Source organism: Paroedura picta, chromosome 6 (assembly GCF_049243985.1).
Source record: "Paroedura picta isolate Pp20150507F chromosome 6, Ppicta_v3.0, whole genome shotgun sequence".
NCBI classification, from domain to species: domain Eukaryota; kingdom Metazoa; phylum Chordata; class Lepidosauria; order Squamata; family Gekkonidae; genus Paroedura; species Paroedura picta.
Window position 1 is genome coordinate 35,912,197 of NC_135374.1, and position 14,418 is coordinate 35,926,614.

A 14,418-nucleotide genomic window follows, 5' to 3' on the forward strand; every position below is an offset into this window, starting at 1 on the left:
ATAACTAAATATTATAGTCCAGTCTAAGCCCATTGAAATGAATTGATTTACACTGAGGGAGCTTTGCAGTACAAACCTGTTAGTTACCTTTGAATTTTCTTGTGCATCTTTATCCTCGTCATTTTTTTCTTAAGTTAAAAATTATAGTTTCATTTGTTGCCTGTAACTATTTAGAGGGATTAAGATACAAAGGAAAGTGAGTCTGTTGAAGCCTCACCCCCCCCCCACCCCCACGCACACACACAATTCGGAAGATGTTGTTTTTGAGGCCTTTTCAAGCCTAACACAAGGAACACCAGGAAGACTCTTTCCTGTCTTACCCACTTTGTCTGCAGATAAGAAAACACTGCAGGGAATATTATAGCAGCTCCAATATACAAGAATCCCTCTCAATAAAAGAGATACTCTAGAGTCAGTTTAATCGAGCATTCAGCAACTTTGTTATGTCAAAGTGGCACACAACTACACTGGCTATAGTAACACAGGGTGAGCTTTGGCCCTGAGGGAAATTAAGAGAACCCTTATGAATGAGTTAATGTTCAGTGACAAGAAATGTCTCAAGGCAAGAGTTTGTTTTCCGAGAAAAATTACAAGTGTCTGAAAATTGGGCCTATAATGAGAAACTTCTCCTCACTTTATCTACCATGACAATTACAAAACGCTTATGAAATGAGTTCCCATATATATTTCATGTCTCTCCCACCACATTTGAATCACTAACGTATACAGAGAAGTGATCCCTACAGGACAGTACTTGTGTGAAATGATTAAAACACTCACAGTCTGTGATGCTCTTCTTCTGTCCTCTGGGATGCACTTGTACGGAGTACTCAGTGTGTGATCTGGGATGTCAATAGATCCAGCTGCAGCTTTGCAGTCATTTTCCCCACTGTGCCAGCACCTTTTGCAAGCCCTACAATCAAAGGAATTGATTCCGTAAGTTATATCTCTGTATCATTTGGGTGACAGATTGTATTATATTTACTGATGATATGGGTCTAGTGCTAGTCAGGGCACATTGCAAAGAGAAAACTTTAAATAGTTCAACAAGCTGTATGCTTCATTATCAAAAGGAACAGTAATTAAAATCAGCTAAAATATCACAAAGCAATGGACAAACTTTTATGGTCACTGATGGATCTGACATGCATGAATTTGTCTAATCTCCTTTTAAGGTATCTATGCTTGTGGCCACCACTACATCGTCTGGACATGAATTCATGCTAATTATGTGCTAAAGAAATGCTTACTTTAGCTGAATCAATTCCCCATCAACTTTATAGACTACTTCAAAATTCTAGTATTTTGGGAGAGGGAGAAAAAGTTTTCCTTGTGACATCACGGGCAGCCCGAACCTATTTGCACCTACAAAAGGTTATTACTAGCTCTGGTACAAGGTTTTAGGAATCCTGTTACTTTCTCTGCGGATCCATGTGCATCTCCATTAAGCTACTTAGGCCTTTTATGTAATGAATACTTTTACCATTCCAGATCAGTGCAAGGTCCAGTATTTCATTAGACTAATAAAAATATTTTAATTTTTCCCTTTTAGCCACCCCTGTCTACTTGTCACTTTGCACAGATATAATCCTTAAGTCTATTTTTTCAAGTCAGTATGCTGTGAAAGGAAGAGTCATCTGGAACAGCAAGAAAGGATGTTGCGGAGTTTCCCATGCCAGTTGCCTTTCATTCTCTGCTTAGAAGGAAGTGTCCTTCTTTCTCCAATGAGATACAAAACGAGATGCTTGTCATATGGCTGCAAATTCCATGTCCCTTGCTAGGATGTTGCCTTTCTGAGGACACCTGTGCTGCCAGAGGGCAACAGTATAACAGAAATTTCAAACCTTCATCTCTTCAGGCTACTCAACAAGAAACTCAATAAGCAAAGAAATGAGTATAAGTCAGCACACTGCCGGTACTACATAAATATGTAACAGCAATAGCAGCCATACAGTCAATATGAAATGCTTTCATTTATTAACCTCCAATTTTTCAGTGACACGTGGAATGCACTTCTCATAAAACTAAATTAACTCTTAGAACTGCAGTACTAAGTACAAGAAATAGATACAAATGGACAACAATGCCATCCTATGCCATTCTAAGACCACTGACTTCAACAGACCTAAAAGGTGTAATTCTGCTTAGAATGACAGTTTCACATAGAATGCTTATGACTGAGCATACGATATGACAACCCTGTTGAAATGAAGCAAGTGTAGGTCTCATCAGCACCTGCATGTTTAGACCCTATTTGTGTGTATTAAGTACTTATGGCAACTTGTGTGTATTAAGTACTTATGGAGGAAGAAGAGTTGGTTCTTATATGCCACTTTTCTGTACCAGAAGGAGTCTCAAAGTGGCTTACAAGTGCCTTACCTTTTGTCTCCCCACAACAAACATCCTGTGAGGTAGGTGAGGCTGAGCAGGGTGGTCCGCCATCAGGTGTTAAATAGCTGAAATGGACCACTGAAATGGCTGGCAGCCATTTCACTGACTGGTTTTACTTTCCCCCTCTTTGAAGCAGGAGAGAGTGAAATCAAACTGTGGAACAGCTGCTGGCCATTTCAGGAGCCCATTTTGCTTCTCACCACTTGTAAGTGGAGGGAAGCAAAACAGACCAGTCCAAAAGTTCACTTTAGAGCTTTTAGGGGTTCAGTTTCAGAACACCCTGAACACCAAACCAAAACAAAGTTTTCTAATTCATGCCAATCCCTAGTCTTTGTCATGAATCCCGATTCATGCCTCCTTTTCCTCCTACATTTCTCCTGGGTCCAAGGCTGGGGTCGTAAATCCTTGAATTGTTCCTGTCCACCTTTGCATACCAAAGCTGCCCTCAGCAGGGTCCTCTTATCTCTTCTGCCTAGAATGACTTTGCTTGTCTCGCTGGAGTCTCAACAGGCTGTTAGTTTAGATCAAACGCCAGGCCCACCTGGTCAGCCTGGGAATCTTTGTTACATTTGCAAATGTGCCTTCCCACCATTTCTTGCACTCATCTCCCCTCCCATCCTTAGTCCCCCCTATAAGTACACCCCAATGTTTAATATACCTTTGTCTCTGCCAAGACGTTTGTTCAACGAGTCGGAGCATCCTGGCTGCTGTAGTGTTTCTGCTTAATAAAGTACTGCTTTTAGCTCCTGGCTGCTGTAGTGTTTCTGCTTAATAAAGTACTACTTTTAGCTCCTTACTTCACCTGGACTTGGAAATTCCTTTATCACAGATGCTACTTGCCAATCTCTGCCTGATTCCTGACAGACTTCTATTGTATCCATAAAACTCTCCTACAACATCACATTTCAAATGCATCAACTTTCTACCTGACACCTTACTTCATTATCCAATTTTTATTCCCATACATAATAATTATTCAGGATGGTGAATACCAAGGCTGACTGTAAAGAGCTCCAGGAGGACCTCCACAAAATGGGTGAGTGGGTAACAAACATTCAAGGTACACACATTGGGGGGGGGGGGGGGATCCAACTTCAAGTATAAGGGTCTGGACTTGTTGTGGCTGAGAGAGGAAAAGATGTTGGGGTCATAGGAGATAGACCAATGAAAGTTTCAACCCAGTTTGCTGCAGTACTGATAAAGACAAATTCTTATTTTAGGGATTATTGGGAAAGGGGAAGTCCTGGATCAGAAGAAGAAGAGTTGGTTCTTATATGCCGCTTTTCCCTACCCGAAGGAGGCTCAAAGCGGCTTACAGTCGCCTTCCCATTCCTCTCCCCACAACAGACACCCTGTGGGGTGGGTGAGGCTGAGAGAGCGCTGATATCACTGCTCGGTCAAAACAGTTTTATCAGTGCCATGATGAGCCCAAGGTCACCCAGCTGGCTGCATGTGGGGGAGTGCAGAATCGAACCCGACATGCCAGATTAGAAGTCCGCACTCCTAACCACTACACCAAACTGGCTTTCTTTAACATCAGTGTCAAGCCAAAGCTGACAGGAGTCTCTCAGGATTTCATAGACTTCAGGGCAACCATGGGCCTTTCCCAGATAAGTACAGGTCCCACACATTTAGCAAGGCATACACTGTATTAGGTCTATTAGGTCTATTGCTAGGGAGGGTCATTATAAGTGGAGGAGTTCAGATTACTCCCTGTCATGGTCAGATCATTACTTGATACAGTTTAAAAGAAGGGCTAAGGAGACAAGCAGGTGAAGTTAGGAGGACAGTGAAAGAAAGGATTTTTTTAAATGCCCAATGTTTATCATCAGACGTTATGCTATGAGTCCAGGGACAATGAGACACAGGGATTATAGTGTAATCCTTCTTTTATTGGGTATCATACCATCATGCATTGTTTTAGACCATATAATCTACCTTGAGTCCAAATGAGAAAAGTAAACCATAAATAAAGTCAATAAATAAATACGGGTATTTGGAGTTGGTTCTTTTGTCTCGTAGAATGGGAAAGCAATCACTGAATATGTTTGATCCTCACCAAAGTTTCAGTGAATGTGTATTTCTATCATATTTGGCTGGTATTTTATGTATAATATAAAGGAACAGTAATAGTAAAAAAAATATTCAGTATGAAAAATTGGAGGGATGAATCTACTCAAAAGAAAATTGTATCCATGAAAAAAAGAATTCCTTTTCCTCCCCCCACGACTTTTTTTCCTGTTTCTGCCACCATACACATTGTATGCGTGAGAGAAAAACATGTCTCCAAGACAGAATAAAATTTAGCTTGGGGTATAATATAATAACCCAGAATATAATGTGTGTATGTTTTCACACAGATTTGCTAGAATCTGTTAAGGAAGTTCCTTGCCCTCTCTGTTGTGGGTACCCTGAACATTGCTTGGCAGGGGTTGAATTAGTCGCACCAAATAAGGACTCAACAAATACTCTTTTCTGGCATGAAAATGGCCACAGCTGAGAGTAGCGTAGCCTGGAAGCAGACACACCCTCTCATGGTCAGCCAACCACAAGGCAGACCTTTACCCTGTAGGTCATGCTTTCCCGGACATCTGACCTGCGGCTTGTGGGAGGTGGCAGCTGTATGCGAACCCACCAGGCATCTTTTGCCTCTGCTGGATTTCACCTGCCACCCAGAAATGTGAGCTCCCCAAGCGGGCTGTGCATCCACACCGCCTCTTAAGGGGTGGGGGGCTTTTATTAGGGATGTCAGTGTGCAAGCTTGGCCCCTTGGAAAATGTCTGCTTCCAGCCAACCAACCGCCAGATGTGAGAATAACTCCACACAAACTCCTACTATTTATTTATCTTTCATAAACATACAACACAACTGTTACAACCCTTTAAACACCACAATATTGAGGGAGGGTGGGTGACACTGAAGGGGAGAAGAGACAGAGCAGACTGGCTCTGCTCCCTCTAATGGAGCACTTTTCTCTGTCCCTCCCCTCTCTGCTGCTGCTTCAAGGCTGCTGCTAGGGAGGCTGGAACTTGTAGTCCCAGTTCTCCCTCTCAATGTCCTTTTCAGTGCTCCTGGACCCCACAGCAGCAACAATGGCCCCTTCGCTGACTCTCAGGCGCTCTTTCTGCCCTGCTTCCTCTTTGATCTCCACCAGTTCCCTCTTCTGCCTTTCGGCTTCCCCATCAAATACTTCTCATTGCCTTTTAGGGTTAAATATGATGCTTCAGCTTCCAGTTTGCTGGCCTGAAACATAGGGAAAGGACAGATGAGGAATGCTTCCTGTTGGCAATTAACTCAAGAGCATGCTGTACAGCCACTTGGGGGTCATCCATACAGAGAATGTATTCATGGGAAATTAAACCTGAAAGAGTAGTTACAGCAGAGCCCAGTAACTGAGTTCTGCATTCATAATTACCACATGACGGTGTGCCAACGGCTACTGGTGACAAGATGATTAAACATCCTGACCCAACTTTGGTGTACAGTAAAATAAAATTAAAGAAGACATAGAAAAGTTTCAATATTTTTACTGCATTTTATTTAAGGGTTGACCTTCTGTAGCTATGTCATCAACTCTAATTAACAAAAGTTCATAATGGAGGCCCCAACACTTTGGGTAAATAATTACAGTGAGGAATAAATGGAGCATATTCAGTGCAAGCTGAGCTTTGCCGAGAGTGCTTAAGCACATTTAACAAAGATCCATTCATTAAAGCAAGGCTCCTAAAATGTCTGAGGCTCTGAGCTAGAAGAATGGAAAATGGGGGGGAAAAGAATTTCTGGAGGAAAGGGAAAACTAAATACCAAAACAAAGAGGACCATCAATGACAAGTTAAGATGCAATGCTTTCCAGATATGTAGAAGTGTTTCTCTTTAGATCATCTCAAAGTTGGGAATAGTTTAACATAAAATCTCCCTCAGGCAAACAGTTTGGTCAAACTGGTTATTTTTATGCAGCTCAAGGCAAAACTCTTAAAATGCACTAGAAATATTTATTCTTCACCTGCTATACTTAATATGGTCATCATTATAATGTGATCAGGTGGCAAATAGACAAGATAACTTTATAGCTTTTGTTTTTTATGGAAAGTTTTAATGTTTTCCTGTGGCATTAATGAAGCAACTGGGATATTCAGTAGGGGGTGGAGGTGGGAAATCACAAGACTATATGTTTAAAAGAAGTCTAACAAATTCAATGTAATAAAAAACAGATTCCTACATAAAAGAAGATATCCATGGCCTGTAACCAGCTTCAGGCTTCAGCAAGCTTCCCTCCCCTTCAAATAACTATCAATATCTACCTCTGGAAATACTTTCCAATTCTAAAAGTAGCTGGTTATGAAATTTCAAGAAGTCTGATTTCTCACCTGTAAGCATGTCAGACCAGCTGAAGATGTTCTCTAGTATGTACTTCTCTGTCTATCTAAATACAGAAACCTGCCTACAGCAACAGTAGTGATAGAGTCACAAATGACCCTGAGGCTGAGGGAAGTAATATACCACCTCTTCATCTTCCAACTCATAAGGGACTATGGCACTCCTCCTGCCCATTTTGGCTAATTACCATTCCATTATTTTACCATGAGCCCTGTGTCTTCCTGAGTCCTCTGAATTGGAAACAGAGCTCACAGTCTTGAGCTGAACATGCTTCTCCTCTTCAGCCATCATCAGGAGCCCCTCTTTGAACCTTTGTTGTTGCCCACAGACACCCAATACCAGGCCAGGTTCCAACCCAGATGGTGCCTTGGCCCATCACTGGCTTAAAAGTTCAGCAGTTTTCATTACCTTTTTCCCTCCTTGCCTACACCTGGTCCATTACCGCATGAGGGATTTGGCCTGACTCACCGCTCATTGCGGATAAGGCCAAATTCCTGCTGCCACACAACATTGGCACTAGTCCAGGGCAGTCCCAGGCCTGGCATGACTCAGGCCCTCAGTTGGCCCATGGCAAAGGAACACAGATAAAGAAGTATTCCCTTCTTTGCCATGGACCTGTTCAGGGCCTATGTCAGGCCTTATCCACAAGGCTGCAGGAGAATCAGGCCATCCTGGCCCAGCTCCTCCTGGAAGGGTTAAAAATGCCCCAGGTGGCTCCACCATGCTGCTCTGCTTGGCAGAGCCACCTGAAGCATTTTTTTTTAAAAATGCAGTATTGCATTGTTATGTGATACTATGTTCTTTAAAAAAATTAAAGGCCCACGTCACCCTTGCTGCCATGCAGGACCTCACTGCTATGCAGGAGCATACATATGGGACAGACAAGGTACAGAGGGCCAAATGCTCCCCCATGGGGAGCCAGTAAGAAGAGCAACCTGCCCTTACCTCAAAACCAGGTGGCAGCATGGCACAACAGCTCTCATGTGGTAAACATCCTAGTCTTTCCCAGCCCTTGTCTAACTCCTTCCTTTCCCTTGTGCCAGACAGGATAGCTTGCAGGCTAAATTCCCACCCCTGCCAGAGCACACCTGCCTAGCAGTCACAGCCTTGCTGTTGGCCTTGTTGGGTGAGGCCGCTCTCAGTAGTTTCAATCTCTGACCCCTCTGCAGCTGTCATGAATCTGTCTATCAACCCCTACTTTGAAGAGGAGGAAATGGAGGAAACTTGCCCTAGTCCTCAGATGCTGCAGAAAGAGCTGAGGGACAAGTAAGAGGTATTGGAACGTACAGAAGGGGCATCATAGGCTGAAGTCAGTATGCTATGCCCCAACTACCATAGCCTTGTACCTGAAACAGGAGCACTGCAAACACCAGGATCACCCAAGCCTTTGGCACATTGGAGAAGGATAGTGTGCACATCTGGCAGCTCAGCACCAGTCAACCTCTTCTATGAACCTGAATCACCACAGCATAGGGGCTGACAGTCACATAGGTTGCTCAGGCATTGATGAGTTGCATCTGCCCCTAGATAACTCAGCAGGGTTTTCCTGTTGAAATGCTGCCAAAAAGTCCTTGTGTTCATGTAACATGGACTAACAGAGTCTGAGAACCTTTGAATGGCAGGCTATTTAAATGGAATTCTGCTGAGAGAGTCAGTAAAGGGATGACAGTTGGGAACTGAGTTAAACAATGACTGTGTACTGAGAAAGACAGTGAGTGTATCAAGGAGGATCCTCATTCACGCAAAAGAAGGAAAATAGCTTATAGTAATGAGTAGTGATCCTTGCCCAGTCAAAGGAGGGAAATAGTTCTTAAAGAAAAGAGTGATCCTTGATTTGTGTAAAAAGGATTTGGGGGACTTGGTTGTATTTTCCTGCCTTCTACACTTGCCAGTGAAACTCAGAAACCTATGCTAAAGTCCTTAAACAAACCCTGAAAAGGAAGCGTCTCTCCTCAAAGTTTTAATGATCTTGTTGAATAGCAGAAACACTTGTGGGGTATCTGGTGTTCCTGTGACTACAAAATTGCCTCAGTTGTATTATTTGTTCATCTTGTACATCTTCCAACCGACCTTTTATCCTCCAGATTAAATAAAGGATTTTGTTTATTGTAAACTTTTAAAAGCAGAATATAAGAAAGTGGTTTCATCTTTTCCCTTAGTTCTCTGAACTAGATTTTGCCCTACTGGTTTGGATGTTTGGACTACTGGAGACTTGTGCTACATCATTTCCTGTGTTGTAATTATGTAACTATAAAGGATGTTATGTAAAGACAAAGTTGGCATTGGTACAGATAAGTACAGCAAGGTTAACGATAGCTAGGCACTGAAAAGAACATTTAAAACATGGGCAATGATCAGACCACATTCCGCTCCATGAAAGTAAAATCTGATCCACCTTAAGACCAATGACAGCAGATATATCCTGTTGCCTTTGGTGGCACATTCATTCTTTTTTAGATCACCTCGCTGTCCATCAGCTTCATTCATTCAAACGACATGTCCAGTTTGTGTCTTAATTCCTTCTTCTTTACATAAACCCAATTAATACTTCCTCTATCTGCCCATTCTTATATTATAGGAGGTCTTAGTAACCTGACAGGAGCTGCTAGTGAATAGGTGCTGTTATTTTCTCTCTTAATGACGGATATTAGTGGTACTTCAATGAATAGTATTCTCCAGGCTTATATAGCTAGCTTTTGAGTTGTGAAAGTGATAAGCACCCTTTCTTTCAGTAGGTGAGCAAAAGTAACCTTTTCATCTACAAAGGGTAGCCAATTATATAAGCTCACGAACCCATCTAATCTTGTTTCCTGAATAGATTCAAATGATTTCACAGGCAAAAAGACAGATGGTAACGCATTCTAACTTATGTCAGTCATTTTAGAGTTGCACTTGCAAAGAGGGGATAGTTAGTGACTTTGTGTTTTATATAGAAAGGTCAGTTGAATGATCAGATTGATAATGACCAAAGCAACTAGAAGAAGAGGAGGAGGAGTTGGTTCTTATATGCCACTTTTCTTTACCAGTAGGAGACTCAAAGTGGCTTACAGTCGCCTTCCCTTTCCTCTCCCCACAACAGACACCCTGTGGGGTGGGTGAGGCTGAGAGAGCCCTGATATCACTGCTCGGTCAGAAGAGTTTTATCAGTTGATAAATGCAGTTAAGCTGTTAAGGCCATTATTGATTCCCAGATCCAATTTATATATGCAGAAATTACTAGCAAGAGACAAACATAAAAGCCCCCCAAAAAGCATCTACTTGCAATATGGCAAAGCCATCCCTTATTCAGGGAAGAATGATTACTTATGATCTCATTAGGAGTTCTCTTATTATTGACAGTAGCTATAGTATGTATAAAGAAGAAGAAGAAGAAGAAGAAGAAGAAGAAGAAGAAGAAGAAGAAGAGTTGGTTCTTATATGCTGCTTTTCCCTGCCCGAAGGCGGCTCAAAGCAGCTTACAGTCGCCTTCCCATTCCTCTCCCCACAACAGACACTCTGTGGGTGGGTGAGGCTGAGAGAGCCCTGATATCACTGCTCGGTCTGAACAGTTTTATCAGTGCTGTGGCGAGCCCAAGGTCACCCAGCTGGCTGCATGTGGGGGAGTGCAGAATCGAACCCGGCATGCCAGATTAGAAGTCCACACTCCTAACCACTACACCAAACTGGCAACTACAAGCTGCGACAACCACCTGTCTACTGTGCAGGCACAAAGCTGATCCTGCTAAGATGATTGCACTAAGTTTGTTCATCTAGGGAGCATTTCTACTCCAGCATCCTCAGAGGGCATATCATCCTCTGTTTTACCTTTAACCATATAAGTTTAGCCTATGAAAGAGTGACTATGCCAAGGTCACCAAGTGAGTTTCATGATAAGTGGGATTAGAATACAGGACTAGACACACAACTCAACCACCACACCCCAATTTCTCTAATGTCTTATGCTAGCTGTCCTTAGTAGACTACCAATTGGTTATTTTTACCTAAACCATTAAAGGTGAGTGGCTGGTCCTTATCATACTACATATATCTATTTATTCTCAGGGAAAAACCTCATACCTTCATATTAATATGACACATATCAAGGAATCTTTTTCATAACTGAAAAGTTCACTATTACAAACAATTACCATTTTTCTAATTTACTCTCAGCTATTACTGTCGGATGGATAGACATCTCTAAGAGCATAATGTTGCTTAGCAACATTGCTAGGCAGAACCACTACCATACCATGCATTCAGCCACTACGACATCAGTGGCAGCGTCCCAAATGTTTTCACAAAATTGGCTTTCCAGAATAAATGATGATTGCATGTTTGTATTAAATCAATCAAAATCCACTGGTAAAGTACTAACAGTAGCCTCTAAAGATTTGGAGGTTTTCCTGATCATTATCTTGGATATGTTCTAGCTTTATATTTATGCATTTCACCACTGATTGCTCACCAGCACCTGAATAAACTGAGTTAAGTGGAAATGTTTCCAGAAGAGAAGATGTAACATTATCCATTTGCTACCCAACATGGATACAGAGATGTACAGTTCAGTGACACACAGGAATGAAGCTTTGGTAGAATCTCAGTCAAGATAATATTTTTATGGATTTTGCTGTCTTGATTAATATGATGAACTATCATTTTTGCTGGGCAAACAAATTGAAGTCAACAATTTGAAAAAAAATGTAATATTCCTAAATGAATGGGGATGTTTTCCTGAATGATCTGGAGATCTCTACCTTCTGTCTTTGGAATGTGGTAGATCAAAGCTAAGGGAGGGGGGGGTAATCTCTAGCAAGGATTTGTATTAGATTGAATCAGAACACTAGGGTAGCATGGAGAAGGCAAGTGTGCCAAGATTCAAATCTGGGAGTCTCATGGGTACACATTAAATTCACATAAATGCTGCAGCATTTGGTTGTATGTACATACATCAGTTCATCACAGACAGGTTCTTAGATTGCACAAATGGGATACATATAAATATTGATCACACAGCACAATAGATAGCAGGAATATGTTTACGTGATATGAGCCCAAGACTTGATTCTATGCCCTGTCATGGGTATCAACCTGCTCTAATGCATAAAAATTATAGCATATATATAAGATTAGATTTTCATGGAAAGCATACTTGTTTATCAGGTATGCAGTGCCTTAAGCTAGAGTATGACCAGGCAGGAAATGATCAAATGGTCTTCATCATCCATACTACTCCCTTCCTCATAGTGTTAAGAGGGAAAGGCTGTGCTTCCAGTGACTAGAGAATCTTTCTTACAATTCAAATCAAATTTATCCCCCATCAGAAACTACCTTGGTGTTTTCTGAATGGAAATCAACACTACAATGGGATTTCTGAGCATGTCTCAGGAATTTTCCAAATGCTGAGCATTTCTCACTTATTTCCCAGCTACACCTGGAATTCTATCCTGTTGCCTCTCAGCTTTCACTAGGCTTGGCAGCTTTAGCAATAGCAGGGACCTCCCTACCTTCTTGGCACTGGGAGCTCACGCCTAGACATCTGTCATTGGTCAAGGAAGTGTCTGAACTGCTCCTACACATGGCAACAAGGTCAACGATGCCTCATCTTGTACCGGTATGGCATTGCAAGTACAAAGCAAAGATATTAATCCCAACAGACAAGTGCTATGTTGTAATTAGATAAGATAATGATTAAGAAATTATTATCCAATCTGTGCTTCTACTATTAGTGCACCAAGTTACCCACAGGATAAATAAATTGCAGAACACTAGAGTGTCACATAAAGGCAGATAAGGAAAAGAGATAGCATTTAATGAAAATTTGCATTTTTATTTGTGTGTGTGTGTGTGTATGTATGTATGTATGTAGTGTTAGAAGATTTGCATTTATCTGTTTTATTTCATCTGTTAATCAGGCATCCATTTTCTCTATGAAGCCAGAGGCCTTTCTACTGTTTCCAGTTGCACATGGAATCATTGGCTATCTTCTTCATGACATCAAAACAAAGACTCTTGAACAGCTTTACTGAAACCTTACCTTTTGTTGAAGTCAGGTTTAGGTGAACAAGACTGCATGTTCCAGTGGCCCAAGCAGCTGGGAAGCACAGCCCTTGATTTTTTGTTTTGTTTTTTTACCTGCTGCCAATTCTTGCCTGCCTAAAAGTACCTCCCAGAAGTGCCCAAGCAGCTTTAATTAGCATCAGGTGCACAATTACAAAAACAGCAATTCTGCACCATGCAGCCAATCCAGCAAGAGGATGGCATACACTGATCACCGAATGAGTTCCGGCTTCACCCATGTGCATACATTCTGTGAACTAATTAACTGTCAAACCTGGGAACTGCCAGTTATGACTGCATATCTAACTCCTTCAGTCTAACCTCCAAGTTAGTATACAAGTTAGTTAGTATTCAGTACACAAAATTATGAGACATTAATTAGCCAATGGTTGATAGAAGTAAAGCTGTTGTGTTTGTATTGAAATCAGAGATGCATTTGCAATTTTCTTTTGCTTTGTATGTTTTTATTATTATTATTATTCCCTCCCCCATCTTGCTCAGTCAAAGGCATTCCGTGACCCTGCAGGGTTTTCAAGGCAAGAAGAAAAAGTAGAGTTGATTTTTATATGCCGTTTTTCTCTACCAGAGAAAACCCTCTCAATCTCCTCTTCTCCAAGCTAAACATTCCCAAGTCCCTCAGCCTTTCCTCATAGGGCTTGGTCCCCAGGCCCCGGATCATCCTTGTCACTCTCTGAACCCTCTTAATTTATCCACGTCCTTCGTGATCTGAGGCCTCAAGAACTGGACAGCATAATCTAGGTGCAGTCTGACCAATGCAGAATACAGTGGAACTATGACATCTTGTGATTTTGGGGAGATGTCTGTGTTGATACAGCCCAAGACTACATTTCCCTTCTTTACCAATGCATCATACTGTCTGCTTGTATTTAGCTTATGGTCCACAAGTAACCCAAGATCTCATTCACACACTGCTACCCAGAAGTATATCTGATATCCAGTATGCATGCTTATCATTTTTGTGACCCAGATGTAGAACTCTGCACTTCTCCTTATTAAATTGCATCTTGTTCTCATTTACTTACTTTTCCAGTGTGTTCAGATCTCATTGAATCATGGAGTTGGAAGGGACATCCTGGGTCATCTAGTCCAACCCCCTGCATTATGCAGGACACTCATATCCCTATTGCTCTTCCAATGTAACCTGCCACCTGCTTGAACCTTCACTGAATCAGCCTCTCCGTCAGATGGCTATCCAACCTCTGTCCGAAAATTTCCAAAGATGGAGAACCCACCACCTCCTGAGGAAGCCTGTTTCACTGAGAAACCGCTCAGCAACTTCTTCCAGATGTTTAGACAGAATATCTTTTGAATTAATTCCATCCCATTTGTTCTGGTCTATCCCTCTGGGGCAAGAAAGAACAACTCTGCTCCATCCTCTACATGGCAGAGGCCTTTTAAATACTTGAAGAGGTTTATCAGATCCCCTTTCAGTCATCTCCTCTCCAGGGTAAAAACACCAAGCTCCCCCAACCTTTCCTCATAAGTCTTGATATTTGTTGCCCTCCTCTGGACATGCTCCAGTTTGTCTACATCCCTCTTCAACTGAAGTGCCCAAAACTGAACACAGTACTTCAAGTGAGACCGAATCAGAGC